General features: G+C 34.5%; 1 protein-coding gene and 2 non-coding genes across 4 annotated transcripts in view; 2 read left to right on the plus strand and 1 right to left on the minus strand.

Moving 5' to 3' along the window:
- Positions 1 to 14581, minus strand: part of LOC114244563 (UNC93-like protein) — a 103323-nt gene that overhangs the window by 45537 nt on the left and 43205 nt on the right. The window contains exon 2 of one of the 2 annotated variants that reach the window (XM_028176423.2): positions 3837 to 3923. The exons of the other annotated variant lie outside the window; for it this stretch is intronic. The gene's annotated coding sequence lies outside the window, so the exon portion shown is untranslated. The remainder of the gene's footprint in view (positions 1 to 3836; positions 3924 to 14581) is intronic. 2 annotated transcript variants of the gene reach the window in all.
- Positions 10817 to 10890, plus strand: TRNAI-AAU (transfer RNA isoleucine (anticodon AAU)). Its single transcript has one exon. It is a non-coding gene; the product is annotated as a tRNA-Ile (tRNA).
- TRNAI-AAU (transfer RNA isoleucine (anticodon AAU)) lies at positions 11786 to 11859 on the plus strand. Its single transcript has one exon. It is a non-coding gene; the product is annotated as a tRNA-Ile (tRNA).

Here is a 14581-nt window from a genome sequence, read left to right on the forward strand (position 1 = left end):
AACTTATGTTAAAAAAAACGTGTCGGAAAACACGTCCAGGTTTATTAACCGACTTTAAATTTAAAAAGCTTGTCCATTCAGGTGCCGATATCAATTTGCACGGCAGCCATTCATTCTTATATGAAGGATAGCCAATGTTAAAATACAAATGACGTGTCATATTATAAAGTATCTAGAATTGAGACGGCATTCACTTTGTGCCAGTAACCGCTACATCAGAAAAAGTTGATTGTATATTTCAGTATGACAGTCTATTTTCGATAGCATAGTCAAACAGGTAGTCTGTGTCTGCAACCGGAGGCTACACGACAGTTACTTACAGCACACATTCATTCCCCAGATATTTGGAGCACCAGGTCAATCCATTTGGTATCACGTTAACTAATGAGTTTCGCTTAAATATCTCTCTCTCGTCTCTGAGCGTTCGACATTGTCTGATAACTGTTTATGTTAATCAGCAAATCCTAATATGACCTGCTTGTTACTTAGCGGTTTTCTTTAAATATAATTACCATATACTATGACGTCTACTTCGATAGGTGTATCTAATGAATAAGTAAGACTAATCACATAATCACTAATCACTACATAGTATAAAACAAACAAGGGACAGACAGATATAGGGACAGAGAAAGCGTTCTCTGTCCCTATATCTGTCTGTCCTTATGTATGTTTCAATCTTTAAAACTACGCAACGGATTTTGATGCGGTTTTTTTTAATAGATAGAGTGATTGAAGAAGAAGGTTTATATTTTTAATAACAATTATTAAATAGTGCAGAAATGAATAATAAATTACAGTTTCCGAAGCGAAGCGAGGGCGGGTCACTAGTATCACTACAATTTGATTTAGAAGATCGAAAAAAGAAGCTCCATAGAATGAAATTGTTTGTACCGGCTTACTAAAATGTGTTTTCAAATTGACCGAATGTTTTTTAAGGCTTTATAGCGCGAAACGTTTCTCGGAAGAGCAATAATAATGATGGAAGCGAAGTAAAAAACGACATAAAAACTGTGAGTCCAGTCTTCGATTCTTCGAAGTCGCGATAAAACATAAAACCCAACTTTACGTAGATTACGTATGAGTTTTATTCGTAAATAAATAAATAGAAATGTGTGAACCCTTCAATATATTTTTCATTTTAACTGCGTGGAGATGGCATCTATATCTTAAAGATCGCCTTTTCCCATGGATGTCGTAAAGGCGACTAAAGGAATTGCCAAAAAACGGGCTGCAACATTCCCTGAGTATCATCTCAGAGCATTGCGATCGCTAGCAGACATTGAAGTCTCGACATAATGTCGAAGTTTCCGATTTCAAGCACCGGACATAATTCTCGTCGAACCCATCGAATGCGACGTTACGCTGGGTATGGTCCATAGGTCGCTGGATCATATCCGGCTCGAAGGACCCAATTATGTAGTGGACTGTAGGATTAGGATGGGCAAGGAACTTAATAAATAAGCTCGCGAGGATTGCACGTATAAAATTTGTATATTTTGGAAATTTTATAAATCGCGTACAACAGCACGGAAAAAAGAGAATGACGAATTTAAGACATTCCAAAATTCAAAAGTAATGTCAAAAACCACAACCACAACAATAAAAAAGGTTTTATACCAATTCGTTGGGTTGCCAACAGGGCAGCCGTCATAACTATACTGAGACCTTAGAACCCATATCTAAAGGTGGGTGGCGGCATTTACGTTGTAGATGTATATGAGCTCCAGTAACCACTTAACACACCAGGTGAGCTGTAAGCTAGTCCAGCCATCTAAGCAATAAAAAATAATGCTAATGCTATGGATAAAATGTATAGACTACTAAGATATAATGAGCCAAGAAGGGTTAACATCCGGCAGACGGCCGATCGTAAAGCTTATGTCATATCCCTATACACCATAATAAGAAGACATTCTGCACTAACCTAACATCATGTGGGATAAGGGCAAGAAGACTAAAAAGAGCTTTAAGCTTAAGAAAAATTAACTTAAAATATTAAATTACAAAATATTTAAAAATGAAAGTTTCATTGTATATTATATCAATAATACACAGATTCTTAACATACCTATTACTTAGCTTTGATGAGTAGACGAGATCACGATCTTCTTAAGATCTTTTCTTATTTCTAATTTATTGTTATCGTTTTCATTAAAGATTTCGAAATTTTGTTATTGGTTTGGTTGCAATTATCTTCTCGGATTAGATCTCAAGTAAGCAAAAATAAACGTTATAAAAAAACATTCTTCCATTTAGTTCGCGAAGTGAGTTGTTATATTTTCAAAGTGTGTCACTTTAGTTTTGAGTTGTGACCAGCTGTTCAAATCACGCGTATGATACTGAGCTTAAACAAAACTCTGAGTCATTAGACAATGACAAAAACAATGACAATATGTTTACCGGAGAATTGTGAAAGGATGTGCATTCATCCTACGAGTATTATAGTAATTTTTGTTCAAGATTTTATTACTTTGAATTCATAAAAAGAGAATCGTTAACGAAAACGGTTGGTCACGAAAAATTTATTTGTAATTTATGGTCACAACAATAAAATCGTTAATCATAATAATTAAAATTATTTTAATTCAAATTTGTATTTATAACATTTTTTAATACAAATACTCCAAGCTTCTCCGAGATGGTCACTCAATTTATGTATGAGTAAATAAAAATTATCGTGTGGTCAACAAAAAATAGAGCTATCAAAGTTACATATTAGAAATATAACAGTTAGCGAATAGATAGATATAAATTTGAAAGAAGAATGCGTTTTCTAATTTACAAAATGTTAAAATATATTCTTCACTGTATTTTGATTTCTTTTTTTTTTATACCGTTGACAAACGAAGTCGCAACTCATCTGACCTCTAGCAGTCGTGTGAATAGCGTTTCTCACCTAAAGACCTTAAGGTCGAAATCTGCAGGTTCATCAAGAACGCTAGATCACTTTGTAGCATATCCAGGATATAGATAATTTGGGATAATGGAAAATAATAACGAAAATAATGTTAATTAAAAGATTCGTTATTTAATTTCGTGGCTACTGCGTTTATTACTCGATCTGACTTTAACAATAGTTAACAGTTAAGGCGTTCGAATATGAAGAGTAGAGGGTACATATTCCGTATGAAAATAATACGAAAATCCACACAGCGTCCGATAATTGTTTACGCAGCTTCTAGTTTAGTAAAATAATATTAGTAAAACAAGCACCAGGTTAAGCTGCAAAACTTTCTTAGTCATTTTTACGACTGGTGAAAAAATAAGAACTCATATTTTTTTAAATCTTATTTTGTTGCTTAGTTGAGTGAACAGGTTTGAACCTTGTTTAAAATACTCACCGGATATAAGCATCGACAACGCGAATTCTATTACTCAGGTTGAGACATGAGGTCGATGTCTCAACTATAACGTATGGCGGATTCAAGCCGAAACGAATGAATACTTCGCGGCAGTAATCGACAAGATTTTTATTTATTGCTTAGATGGGTGGACGAGCTCACACACAGCCCACCTGGTGTTAAATGGTTACTGGAGCCCATAGACATCTACAACGTAAATGTGCCACCCTGAGGTATAAGTTCTAAGATCTCAGTATAATTACAACGGCTGCCCTACCCTTCAGACCGAAACGCATTACTGTTTCATGGCAGAAATAGGCAGGGCGGTGGTACCTACCCGCGCGGACTCACAAGAGGTCCTACCACCAGTAAAATGGTAATATTTACCCGATCGGGCTTGCAATATGCCCTACCAAAAAAAGTAGACTACGTAATTACCAATTAATTCATGGAAGCATTAACTTAAGTAGCAACTAAAAGAAGGGTACGTACTACGTTTTCGTCGTTTCTAGAAGTCGTTGATAAATCCCCGCGGGTCCGTGGCGGGGTCCGGGTGAGTGGCAGGCCAGGCCTCGGCGGCTACAACCAGACGGCGCCGGTCAGTACAGAAACTCATCAGTACGCACAGCATCATTCGCATTGCACACGACAGCCATTGAGCGCTTATATCGAGCAAACCCTATTGTTTTGTTTTTGTTAATGTGATCGAATTATCCCCATTCAGAAGAAGAACATTCAACCGAAAGCATATTTTTATTATTTGTAGACAGATAAGAGGTTTTTGCTAAAAAAATTTATGTTAATTTATCAAGTTAAGCCGTTGTATTTGAATACTGATGTACTTTGAATGTAAATTGAGTTACAGTGAATGAAATGTCACCGTTACAGTTTCACTTCAAACACCGCGTACCTATAAATATTAGAAATAAATTGTACGTGAGTAATACGTACGTTAGTGAATATTCAGATAGCTCGTGTTTATCGAACGAGGTTTATGTAAGAGCTTGTTTCATACAAAGACCAACGTATATTATGTAAAACGTTGCTCTGTGTTATGTTGTTACATTATTTCCTTTTTTAATTACGTTACAAGCAATTAACGTATTGCAAATGCTCTTTTGACTGGTTCTTTTAATTCTTTTACAAATACCTCTGGATGTTTTTTTTTTTATTTTTTTTTATTGCTTAGATGTGGACGAGTTCACAGCCCCACCTGGTGTTAAGTGGGTAATGGAGCCCGTAGACATCTACAACGTAAATGTTTCATAGTTTTTTTTAATAATGAATTATTTATACTTTTTATAACGTTATGATACTAAACTATTATTTTCAAAAACTTCCTCCAACCATAATTCGTTTCAAGATATCTCATTTCACTCACGATCGTATATTTTCATGTTTATTAGTACTATAATTAAAATATTTGATTTATTCAACAAATTAAAATTACTATTCGACTACACGTATGTAGTTGTGAAGTTAATTGTGTTTTTTTTTTCTTATTAAAATATTTTATTTCTCGTTAAAATGTTTGGCACATATTCTCTGTGGTTCAATAAATATGTATCATACAAAACCGAGCTATTAAATACCGGTTTTGTTTCCCATTGTTAGCATTTTGCGATTGTGATTTTATCAAGATCAAGAATACCTAAGCTGCTTATCCGTATTTTTTTTTAAGTTTTTTTTTTTAATTTATTAAATAGCGATGTGATTCGAAGTAAAGATACATTTAGATGTTATTTAATTTGGTAACATTTACGTCTCATGCAAATTTAGGCCTTGTTTATAAATTAGTATTAAATAACAGCGAACAAAGTTTTCCTTCGCAACCAAATGAACTGAAATATATTTTAAGTAGTAACATTATAATTCTATAGTTCGATCCGTAAATATAAAAGTCACACACGGTCACTTAGCTCCAAACCAGGATTCCCTGTATTATGGGAACCAAATATTCATATATACCGATATAAATATATTCGTTTAATATAAATATATATTTGAAGTCGTCGTGGCCTAAAGGATAAGACGTCCGGTGCATTCGTATCTAGTAATGTACCGGTGTTCGAATCCCGCAGGCGGGTACAAATTTTTCTAATGAAATACGTACTTAACAATATAATAGGAGACATATTTATTTACAAACTTAGATAAACAAAGGGGCTAGTTACCTTCTAATTTACTTAGTTACAACTGCGTCAAGTCGTAACAGTGAGAATAATAGATAAAGTACTTTAATTTGCGGAAGTTAGTGGCCAGAGTCTCATCACTATATGTTAGTTATTAATAAAAAAAACAGTATCATCCATTATACCATAAACAGCCTATTATTGTCTCGCGAGATTTTTATCTTTAAAACGCATCGGAGCAATTTTTTAACATTTAAAACTACGATTACTTTACGATTAATGTCGCTCCTCTATTGTCGTTAAAATAATTTAAAGAAAACACTCTAAAGCTCTCGAAAAAAAGCGAGATTAAACTTTAGTTAGAAATAGCCACCAAGAATTCTCATTAAAAATAGATGATAAATTGGTAACTAGTCATGAAGATGTGGCTAATGCTTTTGAAAAGTTTTTCTCTGAAATTCCAGTTTAAATGTTGTTGTGTTTATGTTCGCGACACGCAAAAATCAAATAAAAAATTTAATAATTTGTGACAATTTTTAAAACGTTATCGTCGAGTATGTTAACGATACGACTGATGTTCGAACAGTCCTTGAATCATACTCGGATACAAAGTACGAATCGGATGCTTACTAAACAGATAGGCAACGCATTAAATCACAGGTTAGTACGCTGATTGAAATTAAAATAATATGCACGATTCCGGAAAGCTTGTTTTAATAGCGCGACCCCGGCTACTGCGCATCCATGATACTATCAACACAATTTATGACAACGTTTAGTTCCGCTTCTGAAGTGCATAGCTTATTCGTGTTTATTATTACGACAGCCTTCCGCGGATTCGAGGGTTGTCAGACGAACGTGAGCTTCTACCCGCGACTCACATACGAATGCTTAGATCAATAGAATGAAGTCGTCGTGGCCTAACGGATAAGACGTCCGGTGCATTCGTGTTGATCGATGCACCGGTGTTCGAATCTCAGGCGGGTACCAATTTTTTTAATGAAATACGTACTCAACAAATGTTCACGATTGACTTCCACGGTGAAGGAATAACATCGTGTAATAAAAATGAAACCCGAAAAATTATAATTTGCGTAATTACTAATGGTAGGATCTCTTGTGAGTCCGCGCAGGTGGGTACCACCACCCTGCCTATTTCTGCCGTGAAGCAGTAAAGCGTTTCGGTTTGAAGGGTGGGGCAGCCGTCGTAACTATACTTGAGACCTTAGAACTAATATCTCAAGGTGGGTGGCGCATTTACGTTGTGGATGACTATGGGCTCCAGTAAGCACTTAACACCGGGTGGGCTGTGAGCTCGTCCACCCATCTAAGCAATAAAAAAAAGGACCGTTTGTAAAGTTTAATTTTAAAATGATAGTCATTTAAACTCGGAAACCTAAAGGAAGACACAAGACAAGCTGGTAAGGTGTGGAGCTGAAGGACAAGAGGGAATGCAATGTTACCGACGAGGATGTCGAAGACAGCGAAGTGGAGGAGTAGAATAAGGAAAGGTGATGTGGGATAAATAGCTAGGGAGAAAGAGAGAGTCATTAGAACTCGTCTATATTTCGATGTTACATTTTTTCCGCTAGTATTATACAATGAACCGCTTTTTTTACCAATGCATGCAGTCGAAGCCTGTAATTGTGTTAGCATTTAGTGCGAGATCAATGTATAATGTGTTACCTGTAATGTTCTGTGCTGTACCCAATGAATAAAATAAAATAAAGTATACTTTATTTAATAACGAAATACTTAACATAAAATGTTCCGTTTAATATAGTATACGTACATATTAGATTTGTATAAATATCAGAAACCAATGACAATAAAAATGTTTGAGATACTAAATTTTGTTCGCGCGATTGAAATTACTAATAAAACTTGCATAAAATTATTTCGATTGACGCATTTTATGCGACCTTTCGATATTCAACTTGTTTTATTAACAAACTTTATCGTTCTGTGTAAAGGTATTTAGCTTAGAACCTGTTTTAATTGCTGCGGCAAATTTATGTAGATAGCATTAATTATTGTATTCAATCAATTCGCGTATGTTTCGGTTTAAATGAAAAATTATTAGTATAGCTTATAATTATTGGAACGAAGTTCCTTATCGCGCGTTGTGAAAGGGGGCTAGACGGAAAAAATTCTTACGAAAAGTTGTCACGACACTTTTTAGATCCGTCATTCTGACCAATCAACGTGTAGGCGCTTATCGCGTGACATTGCTCGTATCCGATTGGTCCGCGTAATGAGTACAGCTTCTCGAGATAGCGTTTCAACAATAGTAATTTAGTTCATAGTATTGTTTTTTTTTTCTTTATAATGCCGTAATTTATTATTATAACTTAAAAAAAATATTACAATTCCTTCACTAATTAATCGAAAGGAACTTCGTTCCATCCGGGTGTCCCTTGACACCTCTGAAGTTTTTTATTATTATTATTCTCTAAACTGTACTACTAATTTTAAAACAGCTTATAATAAAATGATTTAAAAAAAAATCGAATAAAACAAATTTCGCCGGTTATAGTAGCAATTTAGTATCAAATACATATAAGAGTAATATCAATCTATACCTAGTATAAAATATTCGAATGAATCGTGTCCATGAATGTGTTTGAATAAATTATATTATTCCTTTAATAATTCACTTTGCCTCTGAGATTTATAAGTATCTTATTATTCATGATAAGATTTTTCTGAACAACTTTGTTCGTATGCAAATGAATCGACGTTTTCCTTATAATGTGAAAACATATCGTACTAAACGAATGTGCCAAGCTTAAGCTGTTATAAATGAACAAAAAATCCTTTGCTGTTAATAAGTGGTTACCCCTAGGTAGCAGGTAGCTTATTTACACCGCTGCTAACTTTATTCGCTATGTCGTCATCATGCGAGTATTACATTTTGTGATTGAACAAACATTTTATATCAGGTGTACCTCAAGACAGTTCGTTTGCCAATACACCAACAAAAAAAACTGATTTGCAGTCAATTGCGTTTGTAATCTTCACAAAGGAAATGAAATAAAAAAATCGTTAAAATAGGTGCTTGGAAAATATATAGATAAAAAGACAAAAAGGCAACTATATTTTTCTTTTCTTTTCTGATCGTCAAAAACAACAGAAATGAAAATTGTATACTTAATATTAACCTAAATCTTGAGGTATCGGTTATTGCCGACATATTTAAAACATTAGTCGAAGTCTAGCAAATTGAAAAAGTTCAAAGAATAAAACAGGAATACACTCATCGTTTTCCATTTAAATTTAAAATGCAAAAAATAAGATTATCTGGCAAATACGTAATGAATTTTTACCGAACTTGAATACAAGTAGAAAACAAGATATGAATTAATTTTAAAATACTTGTCTGAATGATCTTTAATACAAATAAAGTTTCCTATCATTTCATTTTGACTTACTATTGGAAATCTTAAGAATTAAAATGACATTTCCGCGGTCGTGTGCATATTTACAACAATAGGCCGTTTTTGTGTCGCCGAAACGTGTCGAGGTAAATTGCCTTCTAACAACATAATGGTGAGCACGGATTGATGAAGCACGATGCTTTTGTAAATATGTTTTATTAGCTGCTAAAACTTACTTTCGTTAATTCATATTCTAAACTAGCTGACCCGGCAGACTTTGTAGTACCTCGACCGATAAATAAAATACCTAAACTTTTGTGTAAAATAAGCTTAAAACAAACAAAAGGAATCTGTCCGACGGGGGACACATCAAAGGGAAAACAAAATTGTTATTTTTATTTAATTCTGAGCATTTTCATATTTATCTACCTTTTAAATCTTCTCTGGACTTCTACAAATAATTCAAAATCAAAATTAACTAAATCGGTCCAGCCGTTCTCGAGTTTTAGCGAGACTAACAAACAGCAATTCATTTTTATATATATTGATAAAAGATAAATATTTAAAATAAAATGGCAACAGATTTCTTTTTATTTAACTTAAATTTTTGTTCTTCAATTCTGCGTAATGTTTTTCAGTATCTTGATATAGCTTACCTTATAGTAAAGCACGAAGTCTGCCATATAAAAAGTTTGAGGTCGAGTCTACACATTAAGTGGCGAATTGTTCTTGAAGCGTGGAGATTATACGTACAACGGACATTATAGACACGGAATCTTCGCATAAATATTATTTTAATCACATTATACGAATCAATTAAGCCTCTCCAAACTAGTTTACTTCTCTGAGTTCGCTCAGGGTAAGCACGTTCAGTATGAACACTACAAGAAACTCCACTTAGCTATAAGCAACATTCCACGTCTGGACTACACGAACTCTCACAGACCGCTTTAGTGGCTCAAGATCGTCCACGAACTGTGTAAAACAAGGGCGTTCGTCTTAAGAATATTTTCTGGGGCGGGCGGGAGAATTCGTATCGACACCCCCGTTCTACAGAGCCTACTCACTGGAAATTGTGGGAGTGGCTAACTACTAAAAAACGTCCCGTCGCTGTTAGCTTTGGCATAACATAATTCCACACCTTGAAAAACTAGAGGCTAATATCTCCAACTTCAGAACAGAAATCCAAGGCCCGCCTTTAAAACTATAACTAGGTCTTCGTCATGACAGTTATCGTGTATGGATAAGGAATCATAGTCGAGGTTCGTCAGCAACGGACACGTCACTAAGACGTGTTTTAACTGAACACTAATTGTTAAACAAAAGAAGAGGAAACGATAAATTGGAATTTAATCTTCAGGATCATCATGAAATCACTCTATTTTAGGCTGTCTCGATTAAATTTTCTAACTCATTACGTCAGGTTTAGGTATATATGAGGCCGTCAGCGCAAAAGTGACCTAAGCTTACCTTAGTTAGTATGGAGATAATGAGGTTCGAATTTACCTTTACAAATACTTCGTAGGCGGAAAATACGCGCTAAAATAATGTTTACAAAGTCATCTGTTATTCATGGATGAAACTAGGGATAGGACGATTTTGCATGAAAATTTATTATGTTTTAAATAAATTGCAATGCATGAGCACGAATATGAATTGTGGGTTAGGCCACTTATGCGCTGACGGCCTCATTTATACGTGTAAAGCGAATAATGACAACAATGTGTGGAGATTTGCATACGTCAGAAATTGTTAAACAGAGTCATCTAGCATCAAAACGAAAACACTTGAAACTTAGTTATTCTGAGAGTCAGTTCGGAGCTTTAGATTGTCGTCAAATTAAAATAGATGTCGTGCTTTTGGATTTTCCTACAAAGATGTGCGGACCAAAGGTTCTGTGGCTGGAGCATGCGCACTAGAATTTTCTCCCCATTAGATCCTGGTCTTCATCCCTCACAGTACCGGCCTATTAGCTCAGTTGGTTAGAGCGTCGTGCTAATAACGCGAAGGTCGTGAGTTCGATCCTCACATGGGCCATCCCGTGTAACGGTATCTTTTTAGTCTAATTTTTGCGTTTTTCACAGTATGTACGTGTGTTTCACATATACGAATCCGATGCAAATATCTTTATGAACCAATCTTTAAGCATTGAGCAACAACGGTGGGGACCGTCTATGTTAGTAACCGCATTTCATTTCATATTGAATTTCTGTCTTTTTTATTTTCTACTAAAACGTTCTTTTAAACTATTTGTTGTGTTCCAATTGATTTGCTTCCTTAAAGATGGCTCTCTAGAAAATAAAATCGAATACTATGGTAAAAACAATATGTTAAATTTGTTTAATTTGACAACGCAACAGAAACGTCAATAATGTACGTACATCTAAAAGAGACGGAAATCGCGATTTACTGTTGACCCGTTTCTCTTACATAATTCTATTGATTATACTCATAATTCAATGATTTTTAGTTGATGGTTAAAACAACAGTCAACATCTTCCTGTTGAACTTTTGATGTAATTTATTTATTAAATGCACTAACAAAGTGTTAATTACTAAAAAAATATGAGGTGTTCCAAATATTACAAAATTCCACTGCAGTTTTATCACGTCCATAATATTATTATTATTTACTTGACTCTTTTCAGTATTTACATTTAATAATAATACGTTTTAATACAAAATTAATTTATTGGTTAGCGACTATATACATTTATATAGGTATTATTATATAAAAACACACACAGCTACGTGTTTAAAAAGTTTAAAAAGCCACCTTAAGCTTATATTCATAAAAAAACACCCTGTATAGCGTATCTAACCAATTGCTATTGCTATAATACTACTAAAAGGGGCAATTTGAATCAGATTTTCTTTAATTCAGATGACCAATTTTTTGTTTAAGCTTAAGTTTTTGAATCCTCTTAACATCGGCCTATTAGCTCAGTTGGTTAGAGCGTCGTGCTAATAACGCGAAGGTCGTGAGTTCGATCCTCACATGGGCCATACTCTGTAATGGTATCTTTTTACCTCTAGAACATTCGTTTAATACTGTTTTGCAAATAAAAACATTATACTTAGACAAGCGGAAAAAAATTGATTTGCAAGTATTTACATTTCTGAATCCTAGTAAAGAGATTTTCTGACCATACTCTTGTACCGAAATCAAATAAAATAACCTTAATACAACTAATTGTAAAAATGTTTTGTAAATTTAAAAAATATTTGTAGATAAGGTCCAAACTTATTCTCTACAAAACTCTATTCTTTGACGTCCTAATTATTCGATTGTCGGAAATTGGGATGTAAATTACACATACATTATACAGATACCACACAAAAGGTGTCATTTTCAACAAAGAACATTCGTAACCGATGCACAAAAATATATTAAATGTGTTTTGGGTCAATATAATAAGCTGTGTAAGCAATCCCACTTGTTCAATTGTTTTAGAAGCAGGCTGTTGAATTTTATCATTTCTATTTCAATGATATTAATATGATATTACACCTTTTTTATTCTCTCAAAAATACTCAACCAACTTTCACATTTATTACTAAATCACAAAATACCCAGTTTATTCTTTTTAAAATGGACTATTTCATAACACAGAAAATAAATGATCGGGTCATAATTTAAAATTATAAAATATATTATGTTAGTAAAATATGTATCTTGTTTTCAGTTCATTGTATTTGTGGTTTTTTTAATTCACAAGATGAAAACAAGTGGTTAAGTCTAGTCAGCAGGTCGATGCTTAATTGAATGGATTAACAATACATTTAAAGTTGAATACAAATATGAAGGCACACAAACACATTCTGAACGAACGAACTTAACCACATTATTACAAAGAATTATGTTGTCAATTGGATGTAGTTATTCAATGGGCTATTTTTGAGGTTAATTCAACGTAAACGAATAATAAATGTCAGAGGAAATTGCTTGTTTTATTGTCAGCCATCTATAATGTGCTTATTATCATACGATTGTGTGTCCGCAACATCACTTCGCTAAAAGTAGCTATTGGATTTTACGAACACAACAGCACATTTTCAAATTGAATGCTACCTAGATTTAAAATTAACGTTTACCAAACTACTAAATTCAAAATACTAAATAGAAATACTTTTATTGGTGGCGATGGAACAATTAAGTTATGGCACACGTAGCAGTCCTACCCTGCAATATACGCGCCAAAATTTGTGCCAGCCCATGCTCAGCTATTATCGATCTATTAGCCCACCAAGTTTCTCACCGGATCTTCTCAGTGGATTGCGTTTCCGATCCGGTGGTAGATTCTGCGAAGCACTGCTCTTGCTAGGGCCAATGGTCCTCTCATCACCCACACTTGTATTTCTATGTCCATGGATTACTGGAGGCCTGGAGGCCTTTCCAGTTTTACCAGGATCGGCGGGCGAGCAAAGGCTCAGCCAGGAGAGAAGTGATTTCAGGGAACTCAGTGGTCTGACGTATGGGCTAGGTTGCACGTACAACTCTTTTCCGAGTTCGCCGTGTACGTTTACCAGAGTCCCTAAGCCTGCTCCTAGTTTTACAGCTGAAGGCGTGTAATGCAAGTGTTATTGATCTGATGGATCCACAAGGACGTGTCTAAGGCTAGAACTATTCATGATATAAAATTTCACTAATGTCTTTACGGGCGTGTAATTCGAGATAATAATTGCTATCAACACCGCTTGTAAATCTCATCCAATCTCGTGCAAAACAATACGAAATGTTTTTTTTTTTTGTTAATTAACTTCTTAATCTGCTCGTCGTGACGTCATACTTATAATTTGCCTCCTTGGGATTTTTGAAGTGATTGATATGGTCATTTGTGAGATCCGGATGGATAAAAAAGTTTAACCAAGAAAAAAATCACAATACAAGAACGTCTTTGTTTGTGGTATTTTAAAATTGAAGCTAGTAAGTAATAAACGTGAATGATCTAATGTTCTTCTTGTTACAGTAATGAATACACGTCGATTGTTCCTTCAGAAGTTTATAATTGTCAAGTAACAGTCTCATATCTGGGATCAACATGCAAGGATAATATTGAATTGTACGCAGTGCAGTGGATAAGACGTCTAGTACGTTCTTATCGAGTGGTGCAGCAATGTCAGGGTCCTAACTCTTAAAGCAAGTTCAATGTTTCTCAATAATATGCCCATTAGCTTTTAAATATCATGGCAGCGGTACTAATAATGTACTAATATCAGTAACCATTTAATACTAGTTTACCCATGATACCTTCTACCTATCCACAGTACGTTTAAAAGCCTTGTCTAAGTCTTGCCAGAGTCCTTGACTACCTTATTCGAGAATGCGCATTAAGAATTCTGCGTTATTTTTTTTATTTATTTTTTAATTGCCCTTGTAGGCAGACGAGCATACGGCCCACCTGATGGTGAGTGGTTACGGTCGCCCATGGACTTCAGCAATGCCAGGGGCAGAGCCAAGCCGCTACCTACCTATGTACATATACATAAGTAACCAGGAACGATCCGATAAACCTATTATCGTCTGAAAAAATTCGAGTGCTAACATGTGTTGACTTTCCATGACAGAACCCTACTTTGAAATGTCAACAGTAACTGTAAAAAGTTTTCTACCAAATAAACAATAGATGTGCGTTCACATTAACAAAAAACAGAACAAAAGAAACAAAGAGATACATAGAAAATTATTTTTGTATATTAAAAAAAACGTGTTAAATGTTTTTATCTA

This window comes from Bombyx mandarina, chromosome 01 (genome assembly GCF_030267445.1).
Source record: "Bombyx mandarina strain Sakado chromosome 01, ASM3026744v2".
Taxonomy (NCBI): Eukaryota; Metazoa; Arthropoda; class Insecta; order Lepidoptera; family Bombycidae; genus Bombyx; species Bombyx mandarina.